General features: G+C 37.9%; 1 protein-coding gene across 6 annotated transcripts in view; it reads right to left on the bottom strand.

Moving 5' to 3' along the window:
* The window catches only part of LINGO2 (leucine rich repeat and Ig domain containing 2), a 1,294,764-nt gene that overhangs the window by 205,035 nt on the left and 1,065,529 nt on the right, over nucleotides 1-24,200 (bottom strand). The window contains exon 1 of one of the 6 annotated variants that reach the window (XM_080667989.1): nucleotides 16,244-16,343. The exons of the other annotated variants lie outside the window; for them this stretch is intronic. The gene's annotated coding sequence lies outside the window, so the exon portion shown is untranslated. Of the gene's footprint in view, nucleotides 1-16,243; nucleotides 16,344-24,200 lie in introns of those variants that run through there. 6 annotated transcript variants of the gene reach the window in all.

Raw genomic sequence — 24,200 nt, 5'->3', positions numbered from 1 at the left:
TGCTATTATTCTGATATAAAAATAGTACTATGACTATTTAAATAAAGAATACTATAATCATTTGAAATTGATATGATTATAACTAGAAAACCCAAAATAATTAAATAAATTTGAATTTAATAGAACTTAAAGATTTATATTTTAAACAATGACTCATAAGAAAATTTAATGAAAAAATCCCTTTACCATTCCAATAAAACCATAACATTTATCGAGAATGAACTTAAATGTAGAAATATAAACTAGACTTGAATAGATAAACATATTTTATTCTTGAACCAGGTTATTCAATGTGGAAAAAATACCTATGTCCCTACAAAAATCTAGAAATAAAATGTTGCTTTCCCATAAAAATGCCACCACATTATTTTAGAATTGATTTAGAATAATAAGTATACAATAATTCACAGATAAATCTGTAATGTAATGAGGGTCTAATAAACCTACAAAATGCAAGATATAAAGTGATTAATAGAGTACGATTTCAGCCAAAGAATAGACAGATCAATGGAAGAGAGAACTCCAAAATAATCCAAATATATATAAGAATTTAATGTGTATAAAATGACATTTTAATTTAGTAGAATAATCTTTAGCCATTAACTGTCAATGAGACAATTGGAAGCTGTTTGAAACAAGCAGAGCTAGAGCTTTACTTCATTCCTTACTCAAAATTCAAAATGAATTAAATACATAAATGTAAACAATACAAATGCAGCAGGAGAAAATATATGGGGAGGAAGAAAATGCCTGAAATACAGCAAAAACTGAAAGTCATAAAAACTCTGATCAATTTAAATAATCAAAATCAAAATCACTTATTTGTTTTCTTTAAGTCACATAAACTAACAGGCAACAACTTTGGTTTGTAGTTATATGGAAATTATTTTATTCCAAAGAACTAACATATCCTATCTAATAAAAGAGTACTATGCAAATTGACCGTCACTCCAACACACAAGATGGCTGCCCCCATGTGGACACAAGATGGTCACCACAAGATGGCCAGCAGTGGAGGACAGTTGGGAGGGACCAGGCCTGCAAGGGAGGGCAGTTGGGGGCAATCAAGCCTGCAGGGGAAGGCAGTTAGGGGTGACCAGGCTGGCAGAGGAGGGAAGTTGGGAGTGATTGGGCCTGCGGGGAAGGGCAGTTGGGGGGGACCAGGCTTGCAGTGGAGGGCAGTGAGGGGTGACCAGGCCTGCAGGGGATGACAGTTGGGGGGGACCAGGCTTGCAGTGGAGAGCAGTGAGGGGTGACCAGGCCTGCAGGGGAGGGCAGTTAGGGGTGACCAGACCTGCAGGGGAGGGCAGTTAGGGGCAATCAGGCTGGCAGGGGAGCAGTTAGACAATTAGGCTGGCAGAGGAGTGGTTAGGGGGTGATCAGGCTGGCAGGCAGAAGCGGTTAGGGGCAATCAGGAAGGCAGGCAGGTGAGCAGTTGGGAGCCACCAGTCCTGGATTGTGAGAGGGATGTCCGACTGCCCGTTTAGGCCCGATCCTAGTGGGATCGGACCTAAACGGGCAGTTGGACATCCCTTGAGGGGTCCCAGATTAGAGAGGGTGCAGGCTGGGCTGAGGGACACCACCCCCCCACCCCATGCACGGATTTTGTGCACCAGGCCTCTAATATATATATATATATATATATATATATATATATATATATATGCACACATATATATATATATATATATATATATATAGAGAGAGAGAGAGAGAGAGAGAGAGAGAGAGAGAGAAAGAGAAAGAGAGAGAGAGAGGTCCCTATGTGTGGAAATGGTAATAATTCTAGTTAGATAGACCTTATATAGATTATTTATTGCTAGAACCCAGAGCCTAAAACATTACCTGGCATTTACTGTTCAGTTAACACTTGCATGTTTAATGAACAAATGTACTGATATATGCCAAAAGTAAATTAATATCACATGCAATGTAAAGTCATGTATCTATAAAAAGTATATATTTCTAGAAGTGGCCCAGTAATTTTAAACTCAAAAGATATTTTTACTTTCCAGTTAGAAATTTCAAGAATATATATAGTATTTCTATAACTTTTTACATTTTTAATAATAAACACAATTGTTTGCGTTTAAAAATTGAAATATGAAAAGAAGAGTATTCCTTTATACTGGAGCTATGCTATTTGGTGTTACCAACACTTAAATATGTTGTGATTAAATTAATAATTAGGCAGTGGATTACTACAGTACAGACAGAATTATTTTTATATCCTGGGGGAGGGAGGATGGATGGAGAAGAGCATAATTAGTTAAGGAATTTTCACTGAAGCAAGCAAAAATGATTGAAATCAAACTTACCTCACCTTCATGAATTGAGGTTTACTAATTATTTTCACATATACTTTCATTACTTATATTATTATTTGTATCTTTAAGATGGGAAGAATAAAGTTCAGAAACAATTAAGGCCCCGCAATAAGTAATGTACAGTCAAGACTTGAACTTGCTTTAAATTACTCAATTCTGTTGCTAAGTGCTGACAAGCATCACTATGTAGCAGGTACATCTAGTTGGGGAGATGGTATCTTTTTGGGCAGTGATGAAGAAAGTGGAGGCAGGGTTAAATGAGGCAATTCAATTTTTCATCTAATACATCATTTTATAGTCTGATATTTATTACTAAGACAAATTATTTATTTTTTTGCCCATAAAGAATAATTGAGACTTTGGGTCAACACTAAGGTAGTGTTTTCTATTTAAAATAAAGCTCACTTCTTTCCCTGTGGGGCCACATTTCAATTTGTAAAGGTTGTAAATCAAAGATGAACACATGCTGATCCAAATGTAAAAGAAATTCCAGGAATAAATACAGTATTTCCATTTCTGTATTTGGTCTGCTTGGACACATGCCTAGAAGTGGGTTTTTATTTATAAAGACACAGGGCTGAATGTATACTATTTTCCTGTAATGGGGGAAATGCAGCTTTATTCACAGAATATTATATTTCTGGGCACCAACATTACTTTTTACCTATGAAATCCCTGTGTTTCCATAATGCAAAGGAAGCCTTTATGTGCTAATGAATGATACTGTGCAATTTATAATCCAAGGTTATGAATTTCCACTTTGTTGAATTCCGTTTCAAACACCTACGGACTTTCAATATGTGGTCCACTGACATTTACAGAGATAATCACCTCATCCTAATAATGCCCTAATATTAGATTACAAGGAAGAACACAATATCATTTTGGAATGAAAGAAAATTTTTCTTTAATGAAGAAAATTAGAAAAAAAATCACCACAATTTATTTCATTTTTTACTTTGAAGAGAAGTTTTAGGAATAAGTTGCTTTATTTTTCAATTACTGAATCCTTAGCTGTTAAAAGGTAGAAGTGAAAAATACCGGTATATTTCAACTGCTATCCCCGGAGAACTCTGGTCAGAAATTCTCATTGCTGGTATTTTATTCATTGGTAGTTTATTTGGGAACAATCCCTCTGAGATCATTAAGATTCATTAAAGAAAAGATAAGAGAAAAATATGTAAGCCATTGACAAATAATGGTTTCCGGCTTTGGGGAAACAAGCTTAACTTGATAATACAATCAGTTTACTTTAAGAATCCAACAGTTCTTTGCTTAGATTTCCAACAAATTCAACAACCTGGAAATGTAGCCAGGACCCAGAAGTAATGGGAAACCTGGTCTCTGAGAAGCCACATGCTAAATGAAAGGCTTAGTCTTGAAAAGTGATGCCTATAAGAGCACCCATATGTTCCCACTAAGCTCTCTTTCCCCTTTATGCACAATCATGCTCCCATATGTTTACTCATACCTTTTCCTTCAGTCTCTATTCAATATTCAGAATGGCCTTTTCAAAATGCAAAATTGCCCTGGCCCATGTGGCTCATTGGCTGGAACATCTCCTGGTACACCAAAAGGTGGTGGGTTTGATTCCTGGTCAGGGCACATGTCCAAGATGCAAATGGATCCCTGGTCCCAGCATGTTGAGGAGGCAATTGATGGGTGTTTCTTCCTATCTCTCTCCCTTCCTCTCTCTAAATATCAATTAAAAAAATTTAAAAATATATAAAATGCAAAATTGATTCTGCTTCTCCCTACTTAAAACTTTGCACATAGGATATGCCCAATATATATTTGTGAAATAGATTTTTTTTCTTTCTGTAAAATATACTTCATTGAAATGGCTGAATAAATACGTATTAAATCACATGCCGATGTATTAGGATATCTGTGGGTGATGAAGGACCATCCTGGGCATAAAAACAGGGGATTGCCCTTCCAGTTGCTATTTCTACTTAGAACCCTCTGCATGGGTGTAAAGCAATTCCCAAGTAGGAGTTCCACGGGGGAACAGTGTGACCTTGCAGTCACAATGCAGCTAAAGAACCGTCCTTTACAAAGTACATGCTGAGGAGGAATTGATTAAATCCAAATTTTCAAATTTCACTTCCATTGTGAACATTTTTAAAGGACTAGCTTGAGTAACATGCCTTTATTTAAAGATTTTTTTATTGGTTTTCTGAGAGAGAAAAAGGGAGAGGGGGAAAGAGAAACATGGATGTGAGAGACATCCATAGCTGCCTCCTGCATGCCCCCTACTGGGGATCAGCCCCCAACCCAGCTTGTGCCCCGAGACCGGGAATCAAACCTCCTGCGACCTTTAGGTGCATGGGAGGACACCCAACGAACTGAGCCGCACTAGCCAGGGCCATTTCTTTATTTCCTCATTCTTATATTTTAATTCCAAAGTAGATTTATAATAGAATGGCATACAAATTAATAAAAAGATTAGAGCAAAGACACAAATAGGTGTAGAATAATAAAGCAAGCTAAAAGGAGTTGCCCACAGACACGCTCACAAGAACAGACTTGAATAACTGCTGAATTCTCAATCTATCATTTTCATGCTTGATTTGAGGAGATAACAAACTGCTCCATACATGTATATAAATGGTAATTGCAAATATTTTCTTATTTTGTTATATGGATTGCAAATTGGTATGCAATAGGAACATTTTTAATTTTGTTTCATGAATTACTTTAAAAAGTGATTTGCACAATACTTTCCCTTAAGCATTTCAAATTCTCAAAGTAAATCCACTGAGATTTAAAATGCTGAAACTTTGTTATGCCATATTTTAAAGTAAAAGTCTCTTTAGATAAATAAAAATAAAGTAATTCTTTGTCTCAAACAAGTTTTATTGGTATGTGTGCGGATTTCCTTTTTTTCTTCAGTAATTGCTTCATGAGCTATTTTTATAATATTTAATTGTGTTGATTTTAATAGCTGAACATTACAAAAAAGATTAGTTTAAAAATACAAATAAAAATTGTAAATTTTAAATAGCCTTTTGTGATTTCCTGGGATTATTTGGAAGTCTAATCAACAAAGAACTAAATGGCAGTTTTCCTGCTTTGCCTGATTCCTAAAGACCATGGCAATTATTTCAAAACAGCTTCAGGTAACTAAGAACATTTGCTATAATTGCATACACTAACTTATTCACAGGTGTGTGACTGATATTTTAACTATAAAAATTTTAAAATATATATATAAAATGCAAAATTGATTCTGCTTCTCCCTGCTTGAAACTTTGCACATAGGACATGCCCAGGATAGAAAGGTGACAGAAGTCTGTTTAACAGAGATAACTGACTGGAATCTCCTACCCAGGCTCACTGACCATGAGTTCCTGGTTCCTGTGATTGCTGACATGATATATGCTTGTCCAGCTGTCAGTGGAGACAGTTCCCTGGGAAGTGTTGCTTTACAAAAGGGAGTCTGCAGCAAGTGTGAAAAGAAATTAGTGACTGTAGAACATTAAGGTTATTAGGATCATTGTCTAAGGTTCTAAGAGTCAGGAAAGATCTGTTGAACTGAGCATGCCAGCACATGACTTGTGCTGAATGGCGTCTATTGGACTCCTATAGAAATAATGTCCATCTTGCATGGCATGTGGAGAGGACTCTGGCTTACAGTGGTTGTATGTGAGAGGATCTACTCATAAAAGGGAATGATGACCCCTCAGACCTATCATATTACAAAATAAATTAAAAGAAGGGAAGAACACAGAAAAAAAAGAATTTCTGGTTGTCCGATTATTTATTGCCTCACCTACATCAAGTAATAGGAACAAAATTTCATCCTAATTATCTGCTACCTTTCTGTTTCTTTATATCAGGCTCCACTCATCCACTCCCAGATCCAGATTGTCCCATAAAACACAGAAGTTAGAACCTCTGTCCTTTCTGCTGACCCTTAGCCCATCTTCTGTTCTTGCTCTTCATCTATAATTTGATACTCTGCAAAGGTGCATTGTTAATTAATTCATTTGCTGTACCCATTTATTGATTTACTATTTAATGACAGAATCTAAAGAGGGGTATGTTTTCCTTTTTTTTTAATCTTTAGTGCCTAGCAATATCAAACAACAGTTACTGGATGAATGAATGAACTAAATATCAGGCACTATACTGATTTCTGGCTTTTGATTCCATATCCCAATTTTTTGGCCTCTCTGGTTCACCAGGATTTCACTACTCTCTTGATTCCTTCTCTAGCATTTTGGACTTCCATATCCCTGATCAATGTTTGGTGTTACTGAGTCTTCCAATTTGTATCTCTCCGGTGGTTTCAGGTAGAGACTTCTCAAATCAGCTCTAAGCTCCACAGAATCTCATTCACTGCATCAACACAATGTTCCATTCAAAGACTGAAGAATGCAGAGGGCAAGATTAATATAATATAAACATAATACTTTTATTGAGTAAAATAATTTCTAATAGGCTTTAAGTCCTCTAAATATAACGTTGTACTTATTTATAAAACCAAATGGTCAGGAAGATTTCTCACAGAAAGTCAGTTGTGCCCCAAACCCTTGAAAAACAACCAACCAACCAACCAAAGCACAGGCTTGCAACAAGTAGAGAAAAAAGACATTTCAATGTCTAATGCTAAGAATATGGTTAAGAAGAAAAAATGTTGGTAAGGAACTTGAATGTTGTTATCCAGTTATTTTGCCAATTAAAATACAAAATATATGTGTAAGTATAATAATTTTTCATTCAAAAATGAGTTAAAGTACATATTTTAAACATAAATTTATAAAAATTTAGTAGCTGTACAAACTAAAAGATAGTACTAGCCTAATTTTTGTTGATAAAAAAAAAATAGAAATCGAGTGACCCTCCTAAAGCTAGAAAGGAAATCAACTATTACAGTTTATTATCTCCATTTATATTACAAATCCAGTTAGAAAGATTCATGTGTAATAGGAACCAGCCAACACACCGTATAATTTACATTATTCAATAGGATGCAGAATGCAGGCACCAGTGATTTAATATATTAGGCAGACTCTGTGAGATTATTACTAAATGATACTGTAGGACTTTTTATCACCTCTTATTTTCACCATTTAATTCCATCACTGTAAAAACCTCACTCAACATTTTCTAATTATTTAATACTAACACTCTTTTCAGTTATAACTGGCCAAGAAGAAATATTAACAATTTCCCCAGTGTCATAAAACAGTATTCCATAAAGTGTTTCACTAAAATATGTTAGAATAAATATTATCAAATTGACAAAAGATAAGTGTCAGCAAGAACACTCAAAAATTAGAAACAGAACTGCCATAGATGCAGCAATCCCACTTCTATATAAGTATCTAAATAAAATGAAATCACCATCTCAAAGATCTATTTTCCCATATAAATTGCAGCATTATTCACTATAGGCAAAATATGGAAACAATCTACATGTCCACTGATGGATGAATAGGTAAAGAATGTGTGGTATATATAAATATGTTGGAACATTTTTCAGCCATAAAAATTAAAAAAAAGGATATCTTGCCAATTGTGGCAACATAGATGAATGTGGAGTACATTATGCTATGTGACATAAGCCAGACACAAAGATAAATATTGCATGGTCTCACTTATATGTGGAGTCTATAAAAGTCAAACTAATACAAGTAAGGAGTAGAATGGCGGTTGCCAGGGGCTAGGAGTGTGGCTGAAATGCGGAAGGTTGATCAAACAGTACAAAGGTTCAGTTATGCAGGACAAATTAGTTCTGGAGACCTAATGTACAGCACGGTGACCTCATTTAAAAATAATATACCTAAAGTATATGTTACATACTTTAAAATATTATGTATAAAGTATATATTATATACTAAATATTTGCTAGGAGTTTGTCTTAAGTGTTCTTCCACAGCCCCACAAAACTATGTGAGGTGATAGATATGTTAATTACCTTGTTTTGCAATGTACATCAAAACACCACCTTGTACACCTTAAATACATGCAATTTTTATTTTTCAAGTATACCTCAATAAAGCTGGAAAAATATGCTCTAATAACAATAAAAATTTCCCAATTATAGTAAAGTAGAGGTCATATTCTGAGAGATCCAGAAAGATCTCAGTGGTCTGCTGTGAATTCAAAATTTCTTGGGAGTTATACTGCATATCCTAAATTTAAAAAAGATTTTGGATCAAATTCCATAATATAACCATGTTTTGCCTGCAATCCTTTGGTTACATAGCACAGAAACTAACACCAAGCTAATCTGGGCGAAAAGGGAATCTTCATACAATTGCAGGAAGAACAAGAATGACTCAGGGGCCATTTCTACCAGGGACCTGAATAACATGGTCTGTACCTTCTCTTCCTGCTGTCCAGTCCCCAGCCCTTACCTCTGATCTCTGTGAATCCACGCTTCAGTCCCTTAAGCTTGCTTACTTATATCACTACTAGCACCCATCTCTCACACCTATCTTGGGCATGAAGGAGGTCATCTTTCATGCTAGAGAATAGTTGAGAAATTACAGGAAAACACTGACAGCTGGCTTGGGTCAGATACACACTAGATCAACTGACTGGAGCTAAGGAGGCAGAATTATGGTGTGATATGGAAGCCCTCTCAGAACTATGTGGCTTCAGTAAAGGAATAAAAGTCTTTCCCACTGAAGGCAGAAATACCAGGGAAACCCAACAGCAACAGCAATTCTATGACACTGTTTATATTAATGTGAAGTGTGATCATTTCTTTATTATGGATTAAAATGTGTGTCTCCTATGTACCACTCTCTGTTAGTGTTTCTAATTTTGACATAGACACTTTAAGTGCAAACCCAGATTTCTAAAATAAGGACAAGTGTAGAGCCCTAAACTTTACAATTTCTGTTCTGGAGATGGCTTGACTGTGGCAGTCTTGGTGAGGTTCTAGGATCCCAGTATGTGGCTATAGAAGCTGTTGCGTACATGGGACTTAACTTAGATACAATTGTTCCTGCAGGTTAGCACAAAAAATTACGGTATAGCTCAGTGAAAACTGACAGAGATAGATGAGAGCCTGTTTTTATTGTTGTTGTTGTTAATCCTCACCTGAGATATTTTTCCATTTATTTTTAGGGAGAGTGGAAGAGATAGGGAAAGACAGAGAGAAACACTGATGTGAGATTGGTTGCCTCCTACAAGAACCCTGACCAGGGCCCGAGCTGGGGAGGCACCTGAGACCTTGACTGGAATCAAACCCAATACCCTTTGGTTCAAAGACCAAACATTCTATCCAGTGAGCAAAACCAGCTAGGGCAGAGCTTGCCTTTTTGAATGCACTATTAAGAGTAATAGCTTTTAGGAAGCCAAGCACTAAAACACTCTTAAGTAACAGGGTGAAATGAATTAGAAATTTTAAAGCTAGAGAAGGTTATATTCATATCTGTCTTTCAGAAAACAACTCTGGCAGAAATGTGAAAGGCCAATAAGAGGAGCAAGAAACCAGAGGCAAAAAAATAATAACAATAAGTTTATTATAACTATTCCAGACAAAAACACATAGTTACTTCTTGATTTGAGAGGCTTTGAAAAGGAGGCATCAATAAAATCTGGATAGTTCTCCTCCACTGTCAACTCTGGCTTTTCAACGTGGGGATGGCCCCCACCAGGCCCCTGTACAAGCTTTACCTGCAATCCCTTGGGCTCTCTGACGCAGTGAAGCAACAACCTCATCTCTGGGCAACTCCCAGGCTGGGCCCTTCTTCCCAGCTCATCTCCAAGACAGACAACTAAACATACTGGTCTCTTAGTTTTTCATTGTTAGTGTTTTTAATTTTGACATAGACACTTTATGTGCAAACCTATATTTCTACAATAAGGACAGGTGCAGAGTCCTAAACTTTACAATTTCTCTACAAACAACCTATATTTATGGTTCATTGTACAACATTTGTTCAAACCACAAGTGGATCAGTACTGGTTAAGCGGCGTCTTTCCTCCTAAACCTTTGTTAATGGCACAGTAAAGTGGCTTATTTTGCTGCGCTTCTCTGTAGAGACTCTAGGACATGCTGGGGAGATCCAGGGCCCGAGGTACAAAAAGGATTGGGGATAATTCATCACTCTCCTTCCACTTCTCCCTCCCAGGTTTTACTCAAAAAATGCCTGGTTTTCTCTTTTCAAACCAAATGGTAGCTTTATTGAAAAAATTTGCAATCTCAATTTCATGATTACCATGCCCTTCCCTATTCATTTTTAGTTTTAAAGGAAGGAAAAATAAATGCAAGAAAATGAATTCTCAAAAAAAAATAAATAAATCATTGAGTCTTCAAAGCTTATGCTTTTGCCTGTAATTGCTTTTTTTTTTTCTTTACTCCCTTTGAACTGGCCTTTTTTCCCCTCTAGAGAAGCTGAGGGATGCTTCCCTTCAATTGGCGTTATTTTTCTCTCTCAATTTACCAAATTTTACTCTACAAAAGGAGTTTCATACTTAATGATAAGGATATTGATCACTAAATTTTCCAGCTCTGAAAACATAACCTATGTGTCAATATGTATATTTTGCTTCAAAATCCTAGCACAGTGGGAATACAAATAGATTATCTAAAAAAATCAAAAGCAATTCAACAAAACTGTTATTTACCAAACACCCTACCACTGAACACATCAATAACATACCTGCTACCCGTAGGCATCACTTGTACCTGGGTGAGACTCATGAGAGCATCACCTTTCAAAAGACGCTTATAATTGTCACACATGCAAACTTTCTTACATTCAACAAATGTCTGCCAGTAACCAATCACAGACAAAACTCTGTGCTAGGTGCAAGGCATACAATGATGGAAATGCACAGTTTTTCTCTACAAGAAGCTTCTAATAAAGAAGAGGCTAAATATATACTTACCCTATATCCATGGTGGAGGTGAGCAAGCTGTTTTCTGGAGCCAAAATGCTCCTGTTGAACTCGTGACTGTGCTGCTCCCCAGGCCTCTAAGCCTCAGTTTCCTCAGTGGAGAGAGGAGGATTGAGAAGCGTTCCCCCCCATGTGTTTCTTATTCAGGGCAAATAAGACAAGGTGCACGTGTGCTCAGTGCAGTAACGTCTCACAGTAATTAAGAATGTGATTATTGTGAGCAGCTACGACCTCATGATACGAAAACACTTTCATATGCACTCACTCACGAAGGTTTCAAAGAAATGGAATGTCACCTAAAATGGTTCAATGGAAGGAAGGATGCTCAGGAAGACTTGATGGCATTTATGACAGACCGTAAAGGAAGAATATGATAATTTGTAGAGATGGGGCAGAAAGCAGGAAAGAGCGTATTCAAATTGGATGTAGGAGATGATTCTTTTAAAATTAGGAAAATGGAAGAAGTGTCACCTTCCAGGACTGTAAAAGTTGACCCTGCACAAATATGTAATGAGATCTTCTTTAATCAATAGTATTATCAATATTTTTTCTCCCAAATTTTGAAGTTGGGTCCTTTCTTGCAGTAAAAATGGGCTTTTGGATTCAGTGCTCATTTAATTACTTACTCAGGTGGGACTCTTTGGGGTCTGCACTGAATGCCACAGATAGTCAATAAGGACTCTCATCTGTGTCCATCCAGAATTCAAACTGCTCCAAATTCTTTGTGATTCTGGAAACTGTTAAAGCTTTCTAGTTGTGTTTTTTTCCTAGCCTGTGAAATACCAAGCTGTGTGTACCTGGTTTATCATTAAGGAAGAGACTGATGACCATATAGACTGATGTATATATAGATTCCTGGAGCTTTTTCTCAGTGTTGTAGCTCCTTTGTGATGCAAATTACAGGTACCTCAGCTTCCCAACATATGATTCCTATCTACTCAGCTTTTTAAGATCTGAAGACCCTATGCTCCGCTAGAGATCCTAATTTCTGCACCGTGATCTGTAAAACTCCTCTAAGCATAAATTCTGGGTGATCATTAAACACATCTCCCTTGTTTTCCTTCTTTAAGGGAATATATACAGTCTTTCTGACTGCTGTCTCATTTTAAAAAACAGTTGTTTTCTGTACTTGTCCAGTTATTCAGTTGATTATGTGAGAAAATAAATGTGGTTCTTGTTTATTATTATTACTGAGGCAAATGTTGCTCAAATGGGCATCCTCTGGATTAAAAAGCATCTCCGGTGATTCTAATAGAAGCCACGTTTGCAAACAATTACATTGAGAATAGTCCTCACCTCCTTCCCTACATGGAGAGAAGTTTATTCATGGGAGTGGCAAGGTGGTTTTGCCAGACAGCATCCTTTCAGCCTCTTTTGGTAACTATTCCTTATGTTCCTGGGGACCATGCTTACCCCACATTGGACCTTGAGAGTAGCATTTCTCTGGCCACATGACTTAATTATGTCCAATTATAAGACAAATAAATTCATTATAGTTACCAATATTGTATTATATACTTGAAAGTTGCTAAGAGAGTAGATCTTAACAGTCTCATCACACACACACACACACACACACACACACACACACACACACACACAAGGTAACTATGTGAGGTGATGGGTGAGTTGCCCAACCTTACTGTGGTAACCATTTCACAATATATACATGTAAGAAATCATCATGTGGTACACCTCAATCTTACACAATGTTATATATCCATTATATCTAAAAATTTGGAAAAATTATTTTAAATGAAAATAGAGTATACACTTCATGTGTTAAGTAGCTCAAATAGCTTGTAATGGAAGCCACCATTGTTTCTTTTCTTCTTAATTATTTTTATTGCTAATAGCCTGCTTTTCAAAGGCAGTTACTTAATTAATTCTCAATGGCTATAAATTGGTCTCCAACATGGCCAAGTCACATATCTGCAGCACCACGTGTATGGAATTCACACATAACACACACTGCTCTGGAGGTGTGTATTAGTGATTCTATGAATGGTGGGGGGCAAGGCCTAAAGATTTGTGGGACCTAAACTGCACTAAAGTAAAAAACTCAGAACACACAATACTAGTAATTGCACTTGGGATAATAGAAATAATCAATAAGTAAAGTTGTTACCTCTGTCTTCACACAGTGAAAGGTGTCCTCACAAAGAACACTAGAATAACCATGTGTGGTTTTATCACCCAGAATTCTTTCAGACACCTTATCCTTCAGGTATACCTTATCCATTTACAAATGAACCAACAACCAACATCTGTATCATGAATTTAACTATTTCAGGCTATCAATAGACAACAGAACAAAACAAACTTATCTGACTGATGTGTCCACTAAACATTTTTAACTATTTTTAAAAGGTATAAAGAGCCTTATAATTTTCTTTATTTTTAATTTGTATGTATTGACAATTCAACTCTCCATATAGCTGAGGCAACATGCAGAATAAAAAAAGACACCTGATAAAACTCAAACCATTATCCAGATACTATTTTTTACTAACATGGAAATATTCTTTAAAATAAGTAGAATTGGTGAGAGAAGTTATGGGGCAATTATTTTTGTAGATAAGACTCATTTTTACTGTATTTTAAATATAGTTGTCCAGAAGCCAAAATGAGCCTTTCAGAATTTATGACTTCACAGAAGCAAAACCAGAAGAAAATATATTTAATAATAACTAGTCAATAAGTGTTTGGAGTCTAATCCATTTATTCTATAAAATGTATTATTCACTAATTTATTCATTAAAATATTTATCAAGTGCTTATAATGTATCTAGGCATTATTCTAGGTTCTGGTGATTTTTCAGCAAATAAAATGGACAAAACCCCCTGTCTTATAATTTACAGATAAGAGGCAAAGAAATAAATACATAGTGTACATAGTCAAGGACATAAACTACATACACAATGGGAGTCAGAATTGAAAAATGAAATGGTAGCTGGAAGGGAGACACTAGACTTGATGCAAGGGCGAGTCATGGAAGGGTTTTACACAGGAGTCACAGATCCTGTCTGTGCTGCTGGGGAGAATGATTGGCATGTGGATACTGTCAACAGGTACCTTGGCATTGGGTGATGATGGACTAAGCCTACATAGTGGCATTAGGGTGGGAAGAGGGAGATCAGCTTAAAATTTGGTGACAGTCCTGCATGACCTTCTCCAGAATACAGCAAGAATATGTAGTTTAGCCCTGACTGGTTTGGCTCAGCGGATAGAGCATCGGCCTGCGGACTGAAGGGTCCCAGGTTCGATTCTGGTCAAGGGCATGTACCTTGGTTGTGAGCACATCCCCAAAAGGGGGTGAGAAGGAGGCAGCTGATCGATGTTTCCCATCGATGTTTCGAACTCTCTATCCCTCTCCCTTCCTCTCTGTAAAAAATCAATAAAATATATTTTTAAAAAAGAATACATAGTTTAAAAGGAACAAAGAATCCCTTAATGCCTTCCAGTGGTTGAACATGTTATTTGCAAAGTTAAGATTCACTCCTAGGAAAATTCCACAGCTGAACCTTTCTCTCTGTTCTCCTTACGGCATCCACAAATCTGCCTCGTTCCTGAGGTTATCACTGTTCATACGTGGGCTTCAAGTCTAAACAGCAGTATTGGGGAGTGGCCCTGATTCTGTGTAGCGACCACTTGGAGCGCCCAAATGTGGAAGCCGCTTGTAGGAGCCAGCTAAGGTATCAGGTGCTAGCGCCAGGAGGGAATCGTCTGGAAGAGCAGAGGCACCTTTATGTTTCTGTCTTCTTAGCACTTCTCTAAAGCCCTGCTCCTTTCTTTCCCTTGGCTTTACCCAAGAGCATTCTGGTTTTTCTTAAGATTAAAGTAAACAGAGATTGTTGTATTCAGTTCAATCTACAATGCAATTTATTTCAGCCACTTTCACCACCCTTTTTTCTTTCTTTCCTTCATGTCTTGCTCATACATCTCACACACATGGAAATGCATGAACTCACACATAAGCACATGCACATGCACACACACACACACACACACACACACACACACACATTTTATGCCGAAAGCTCCACCATAATACCTGTGAGCTGTCCTTCCTGCTTTTGCATCTCCATTATGAGATACAGGATCTACTCTCAAAAAATGTTGTGGAATGAATGCACCTATATTAGACAGGAAACAAACAACGGTGTTTCATATCTATAGGAACACACACTGAAATACTAGGAGTTGGAAAAAAAACACGGAATCACAAACTGTACCAGTATTGTATATATGCCTTAGTCTGCTTGAGCAGTCATAGGAAAATGCCATTGATTGGTAGACTTAAACAACAGAAATATACTTTCCTCCAGTTCTGGAGGCCGGGGAGTTAGGAACAAGGTGCAGGACAATTTAGTCTTTGGTGAGAGCTGTCTTCCTGGTTTGTGGTGTGCTGCCTTCCTACTGTGCTCTCATATGGTAGAGAGAGAGAACTCTGGTGTCTCTTCCTTTTCGTAAAAACAAATCATGGAGCAAAAAGTCAGAAATGTCCAGGTAATGGGGTATAGGGCCAGGTGGGTGCTTGGGGTAGCAGGGGTCCACTTTGTAGCATGCATGGTTATCCAGCCCTTGTGCTGTACATCTGAAACTGGCCGGAATGATATTAAATGTAAACTGTGGTTGGGAAAAAAAGAAAACATATCTTTAATGGAAAATAATGTCTCGTATATTTCTGCAAACCTAGGACCTAGCACAGTATGTTATATATATTCAGTACTTACAGAATGTCTTTTTATTACTTGAATAAAAATATTCCTTTTAACAAGTTAATTTTGGAATTACCATTTGGCTGGGATGGGGGAAGGAAATCACAAAATGTTAAAACACTTGAGCAGTTAGTTCTCTTCCTCTTATAATGGTACCAGCCCTATTAGGTTAGGGCTGGTATTATGGTGGAGTGTGTGCCACTCTGACCTCATTTAACCTTTCTCAACTCCCCACAGGCCCTATATCTAAATAGTCACACCGGAGGTTGGGGCTTCAACATATGAATTTGAGGGGGACACACTCAGTCCATAGCAATATCCATACTTACTGAATCTCTGGCCTTATTCACACACCCGGTGCTTTCATGCTCCAGTGTTTCCCAGCGTTTCCATATCCATTACCACCTTTTAAAACGCCAGGCGTTAGAAATGGGAGCTGTGCTCTAGAGACTCATGGCTCGTTGCACTGAGAGGGTCTGCAACATGACCTAGAAAGAGGCCAACCGTTAAAGCCAAATGACCTACATTTGAACTGTAGCTCTGACCTCCCACTTTGGGGCAAGTTATTTACATTCTCTGAGATTCAGTGTGCTCGTCCATAGAATGGGGATGAGACACCCTGCCCTGCTGTTGAGAAGTGTAAATGAGTGACACCTAGGAAAGTATTTGATCCCTGGAGGTGTGCAACCAGCGTACGGCCTTTGGACTTCATTTGGTCTGGTCACTTGTTTCAGCGACAGCCATCAAGATTTCACATTTTATTGCCAGGATTCCTGATCATTGGCATTTGCTCCGTGCCAGACATTGTTATCAGTGACTTTACATACTAAATTAATACTCACAAAAGTTCCCATGAAACAGTTATTTTCATGACCTCCAGGAAACACAGATCGCTTCTACTGACATGTACATAAAAGGAACCTAATGGCTATTCATTCAGCCTACTCAGAGGCAGAAAAGAGCTAGAAAATGTGAGGCAAGAGGTCCTTCAACTTTGGGAAACTGCTTTTTATTTCTCTGAGATCTTAAGATTGTGGGTGGTGGTAGCAGTAACTTCCTTTAGCAACTGCCTCTACTTCTGGAAAGGATGGTGTATTAGTTTCCTCTGGCTGCAGTAACAAATTATCACACATTTAGTGGCTTAAAACCATGCAAATTTGTTCTTACAGTTCTGGACATCAAAGTCTACAATGGGTCTCAGAGCTGCATCCCGTCTGAAGGCTCTAAGGGAGAATCTGTTTCCATGACCTTTCCTGCTCCAAGAGGCTTCCTGCATTCCTTGGCTCATGGCCACCCATCCCTCCATACTCTGCTCCCATCATCACATCTCCTTCCCTGTCTCTGACTCTCTTGCATCCCTCCTGGCTTTATAAGCACCCTTGTGATCACATTGATCCAACCTGGATCCAGGGTAATCTTTGTATTTCAAGATCCTTATTTTAATGAAATCTGAGAAATACCTTTTGCTCTATAAGATAACATATTCAGAAATTCTGGGGATTAGGATTCTCTGGGGGGCATGACTCTGCTACCTCAAATGACTACAGGTAGCATCACCTCCATTCCACAGCAGCTTCTGGACCAGAAGTCTAAGACGGGCCAATCAGCTTTGCCTTCCAAAAATTTGGTTTTGGTTATGAAGGCAGCACTGGTGTTAGCTGTGTGATAAGTTGAAAGTTCTTGTAAAAGCAGGGCCATAACCACCACTGTAAACCAAAATCAAGTACAACCTGAAACTGGAGAGAGGGTGGGGGCAGAGACTGCGAGAAAACAGAAAAACCCAGTCTCCAGGGAGAAGAATGAAGCAAACTTGCGAGGGAAGCAGACTGTTAGGATGTCCTTCATCAACATTTTTATTCCTTATAAAAACTAGCTTTAAAATTCTTGCTCCTGGAAACCAGAAGTTTTAGATAGTGCCACACTTGAGCAGGGAGGAGGGTGCACCTGAAGGGTCCTCCACCAATGCTGAAACCCCATCAAACTGTGGCGAGTGGTTGTTGGGGACCTCACAAAGTGAGCGGCTGGGAGGACTCCTGGGAACACTGGAGAGATAAAGCACCAAATCCAGGACTGCCAGGTTTGCATGCTGTTCAAACATCTACTGAGCTTTCACTACTCACTAATTCCTCCTTATTTCCCCTCCCAATCCCAGCACTGCACTGTGACCAAAGAAATGGACTTCTGCATCCTGTGGAGCCCTCCTGGCTGAAATGCAATCAGAACAGCATCCACTGTCTCTGCAGCAGCTACAGCTGCTCGCCCTGACATCGCCGAGTGTCCGCCAGGGACTCGGGGAGTCACTGCCATGCAGTATCTCACCAAGTCCATGTAAGAACCTGCTAAGTAGGAAGCATCGTTATCTTCATTTCAAACATTTCAGCACTGGGGTAATCGTAACCTACATGTTGAAAATGTTTGTATTAAAAACATAGTAATCCTTGAACAGTGAACCCATAATCAAACCCATAACTTTATGTATAAAAAAGACAAACTCCAGGGAAGGGGAAGATAAAGGAAGGAAAGGAGCTCCAATAGTACACAGTGCTGAGAAGGTTTGGCCTGTCTTCAATTCATTGTCTTTCTGCATGATTTCCAAAAAAATATTTTTCCTTGAAGCTCTTCCTTCCATCTTCTTTCTTTCTCTTTCTTTCCTTTCTTTCTTTCTTTCTTTCTTTCTTTCTTTCTTTCTTTCTTTCTTTCTTTCTTTCTTTCTTTCTTTCTTTCTTTCTTTCTTTCTTTCTTTCTTCTTCTTCTTCTTCTTCTTCTTCTTCTTCTTCTTCTTCTTCTTCTTCTCTCTCTCTCTCTCTCTCTCTCTCTCTCTCTCTCTCTCTCTTTCTCGTCTTTCACAGAATTCCCTTGCTTTGTCATCTTCTACAAATACATTTTAAGGAAGGGAACACTGGTTGAAATGTTGCCTTTTGCCTGAGGCCTATGGCTCCCATGCAGGCACACCTCATCTCTCCAGTGTTCGTGGACAGGAGTCACGGGGATGGGTGCCCATTTCCTGGAGTCCAGCTTACGTAACTACAAACTTGCTGAAACCATTCTTCCTGATTGTGGCTATGAGACCTAGCCCCTACATGCTTGGCTGTTTTAAAATTGTGTAGTCTTAAGGCTCCAATTCAGCAGAGGCCGTTTTCCCTCCAAAATATGTTCTTTGATTGTAATTTTTTAAAATATGTTTTTATTGATTTCAGAGTGGAAGGGAGAGGGAGAGAGGAGCAGAAACATCAATGATGAGAGAGAATCACTGATTGGCTGCCTCCTTGAATGCCTCCCAGTGGGGACCAAGCCAGCAACCCGGACACGTGCCCTGCCTGGGAATTAAACCATGACCTCCTAGTTCATAGGTCGATGCTAAACCATTGAGTCACACTAGTTGGGCTGAGTATAGTTTTAAAGACAGCTTAACTATTTCAAGTGTCCTTTTTTTATATATAAAAATGAGATGCTACTGGAGCTTGTAAGTGAATTAGAAGTAGAAAACAACAATTAAGCATCTAATCATACCCTGCCTAAATCTCTGCTTCACTTTCCCCACATTTCTCACCTTCAGTTCCTAAAACACCTGGCAGATAACTCTCCATAAAGTGCATTTATAGCTGCCATTTTCTCTCTCGTATGCGGGACTTGATACTGTGAGGCAGAGAGCTTAACTCTAGGGGAGTGAAAAATTGGAAAGTGAGATATAACAGGAGGAAAAAAATCAAAGAAAAAACTCTTTATTGAGGCTTAAAGGGCTAGAGCATCTTTCTAGGTTATACACAGAAACTATGAGACCCTAAGACAAGCTACTCATCTGCCACCAGTCAAAGAGAAATGCATTGCCAAGGGAGGGGCTGTCATAAAGGCGAGGGATCACCATCTATTTGAACTTTTGATGAATATTCTCCACAGAGAAACCACGAACTCTGAGTCCCAATCCACAAATGCTGTACAAGTGCTCCAGCACAAGGCCTTTTAACCACAGAATTACAATCACAGTGTTTCTGCTTCACTATGTGTATAATTAGTGAGGACGTATTTTTCATTAATTTACTTAGCTTAGTATTTATACTAGTATATTAAAAACCTATGTGTACTGTGCCTGGTATGTCTTATTTTGGTTAGCCACGGGCAATTTCCTGATCTTTTAGGGGTACAAATTATTCACTTAAAGTCAGAAAACCTTAACTTCCCTATCCACCTACTTGTTCAATGGCTAAAATATGGACCAAGTATTAGAAATGGTTGGTTACTGCGAGCTCTATTAATAAAATAATAGATTTTATTAATGTTGTATTATTTTATTAGTTCCCTTATGCCAGGCTAAGGGAAATTATATCCAAATTGAAGAAATCTACACCACTCTAAAAAGTTGAGATCTTTCCACTTAAAATAAAAGACAGTAAGAAATCAAGCTGAACACACTAAGTAAGGGCTTACCAAGGCTGGCCTTTTACATGGTTACAGAACAAGGAAAGAAAGGCACATACCATGTTTCTGTTAAGCTATTCCGAAGGCTGCTTGCTCGGTAGAGAGTTTGGCGTCGAGGGTAACAGCTGCTTGGTGTGAGCTGTGACATTTCTAAAGTGAGAACCTACTCCAATGTATAAGCCTTCATCCCCGCATTCATTGTAAATGCAAAGAGAGAAATGTTCCTTTTTGGAGATGGAGAAGTAAACTATGAAATCAACACATAATGGGTCAGAAAAGCTCTATGTGAAATTTCTTGCTTTCAGTTTACAAAATGTCACTGACTCATGAGGCTTTACACTTGCTGTCCTGTCTTCCTCCCAAACCTCTCTCTCTCTTTCTCTGACACACACACACACACACACACACACACACACACACACACACACACTCCACATAAGCATATGCACTTCTCTGACTAGTTATTGCTGAGCTTTCATATTTCCTTGCATAGGGAGAAGACTCTGATACATGTTTATTATTCTGGACTTAGCTTGTCTCATTGCATCCTGCTCTCCCATCTCAACACACACGGCACTGTATGCTGATCTCCTGAATACTTGTGTGCATCTCCCAGGAGACCATAACCTCCTCAAGAGTAGGAACCATATTTATAACTCACCTGGTCCAGTCTCTGCTCTGTGAAAGGTACTCAATAAATCTATAAAATTAATGCTTAATGAAATAATGTTAAAGGATGACTTGTAGTCCTATAATGAGGCTTATTGAATGGATGAATGTACTTAAGGACAAAATGTGCCAGAGAGGTGAGGGGAGGATTGTTTGGCCAGTGATAGAAAGAGGAAAATGATTGTCACAGAGGCAAAGGGTACTGGTGCCCTTCCAAACTGCCTCTAGGTCCTAGAGTCTAGGAGAAGGGCACCCTCACCCAGGCTACCTAAGCCTGATGCCATTGGACATTTGGATCTTATAACAAACTAGAGGCCCGATGCACAAAATTCGTACAAGAGTAGGCCTTCCTTCCCCTGGCTGCTGGTACTGGCTTCCTTCCCTCCGGTTGCTGGCAGGCAACCAGGACCCAGGCTTCCCTCGCAGCCCCAGCTTTGTCCGGAAATTCATCCCGAAGGATGTCCAGTCTAATTAGCATATTATGCTTTTTTTTTATTATAGATTCTCTTGGATCTGGTTCTAGGTGCTCCAAAGCAGACTTCTGATTACAAATCAACTATAAGATATTATGAGGACCAACTGTGTGTGTGTTTGTGTGTGTGTGCGTGTATGAGAGACACACACAGAGAGAGAGAACCTCATCCCTACTCTCTATGCATGTATGAATCAGATTTGTGGGTCTGCAATGGAGGGCAAGACCCTCAGCTAGGGTAAATTCATGTAAGTCATGCCTGCGATGGTCTGTCCACCTGTGGGGCCATTGGGAATTATGACAAAGTGATCTTCTGTCTTGTTATATTCTTCAAACTTCTATATTAACAGATAAAGCAGAAGCCCTCCAAATAGTAGCCTTTAAAATGGAAAACCACATAGAAATCCACAAAATTGCTAATTGTTCTATATTTCCTATTATTTTCAGTAATCTTAGAGGTTTGCCACATGAGGAATATGCATGTTGCATTAAATAATATTTTTCAAATTCAGAATCTTTTTTAAGATAACAAAATCAATGCAATTTGAGTTAATGAAAATTATGTCAATTTATACTATTAGTCAGATGTAAATTACTAATGCTTAAAGACCTATAAATACACAGCTATAAAATAAATTTAAACATTAAATGCAAATTAGGTTGAAAATCCAATAAAATCAACAAAATTAAGTATAATTAATGATATTTATTTTTGAAAGCAAGATCACCATTTATAAGTAGAATGTGGAAGACATTACTAGGGAAGGTTCTTTTGCTTTTTGACATGCATATACTGTCATGTCTTATGTAATGTAAGTTCAGGGAGGGAGGGAGAGAGAGGGAATAAGAGAGGAGTGGAGAGGAGAGGAAAGAGGAGAGGGATGGGAGGGGTAAGAAAGGGAAGGAGAGGTGAGAGATGCTTTGTCTATTTTGTTAATTGGTCTACCTAGATGTAAGATGTTGCACATGGTTAGTGCTTGATAACTTGTACAATTAATAAATAAATATGTTTTCTGACTGCTTTTCTCTGTTTTAGTTTCTGTGTGGCCATTGTTAAGGCAGTGACATAATTTGGCATTTACTTAGTGATAATGCTTTATTTTCTGTTCAGTAACTTTCTGTCTTTTATTCATTAGTCTGGGGCAATAAAATTGATATTATTTGTCATGATTATAAATTCAAACATGGTCACCAAAACCAGGCACTGAGGCTTTGTTATAATGTGGTCATTAAGATGATCAAAGGCATAAGTTTATATGCTTATCTTCAAACTACGAACAGAAACATCATTCTGATTTCATCTTGGAAGAAAAAAGGGGCATTAACTAAAAAACTGGTGGAAAACAGGATGGAGTGTAGTTAATAGTAATGAACAATATTGGTTCGTAGTTTTGGCAAATGTACCATGGTAACATAAGATGGTAACATGACATTAGGGACTGAAATTGCTTGAGGAGCATACAGAAAATCTCTGTATTACCTTTGTAACTTTTTGATAAATATAAAGGTACCTCCATATTTTAAAAATTGTTTTTTTAAAAATTAAATACAAAATTTAAGAAAAACACCCTCTTAGCTATTCCCTAGTGACCCCAGTGTTCTGTGTCAATTCTAGAAACACTATACATCAGGGTTCCACCAAAGAGGACTCTCTAGTCTAGTGAAGGAGACAAAGTAGACACAAAAGTATCTAAAAACAACTTAGTGATACTGAATGTAAGTACAGTAAGATACCAGAGAAAAAGGGATATGAGCATAAACTATGGTCATCAGATAAGACCTCATGATCTCTTGAGCAGTAAACTGATTTTGTCAATAGATGCATTCTTCAGATGAAGCTCCCAGGAACTGGTCCTGATGCTGAAGATGGTTAAGGAGCCAACATGCCTGAGTATATATGGATATGACCTCCTCATTGATATGACCTCTCAGTCTGAAGATAAACATCGTAAGGGCAGGGATAATATCACCGTTACTCTTACCTAACTTCAAAAAAAAAAAAAAAAAAAAAGACGTGTTGCTTCCCTGCTGAAAATATTCCATGACATAGTATTCAAGATAAAGCTCTAACTCTGAAGTGTTACATTCAAAAGACTTCACACAACCTTCAAACCTATCTTTTAAACTCATCTCCTCCTAGTTCCTCATATGCCTTTGACTGATCAGTCACAAGAGAGCAGTGCTTTGTTATGCTTTTGTACTGATGCTCACACAGTCCTTCCATCGAGGATGTCCTTACCTAGAATATTTTCTTTCTGAAAAATTTCCATCACAGCTTTCAGAGAAAGCTCAGTATAACACTCTCACCTTAAACTTCTTTAACAAATGGCCTCTTTGCCCTGAATTAATTGTGAACTTTATTTCTACAGCACCAAAGTGCTTTGTCTATGAATCTATAGTAGCAGCTTTCACACTGAATTTTAATTGTTTAGGTAAGATACATATCTTCTCTATTCGATAGTAATATCCTTGAGGGTAAAATAACCTATATGTTAGTCTTTGGATTCCCATTACCAAGTGGAGTATGCTCAATAAAGGTTTTAATTTTCTGAATAAAATATATGTTTGTATATTTTCACATTTACAAAATGCTTTCACATGCATTATTTCACTTAGTTCTTAAAAGAACCCAATGAGGCAGGTATTTTTATTATTATTATATTTCAGACGAGGAAATTACAATGCACAAATATTTAGGATCTGCTCAGCACACAAAAGACCCAGCATAA

Source organism: Plecotus auritus (assembly GCF_963455305.1).
Source record: "Plecotus auritus genome assembly, chromosome: 5".
NCBI classification, from domain to species: Eukaryota; Metazoa; Chordata; class Mammalia; order Chiroptera; family Vespertilionidae; genus Plecotus; species Plecotus auritus.
Note: the sequence above shows the minus strand (reverse complement) of the source record. Positions and strands in the feature narration are given on the sequence as shown.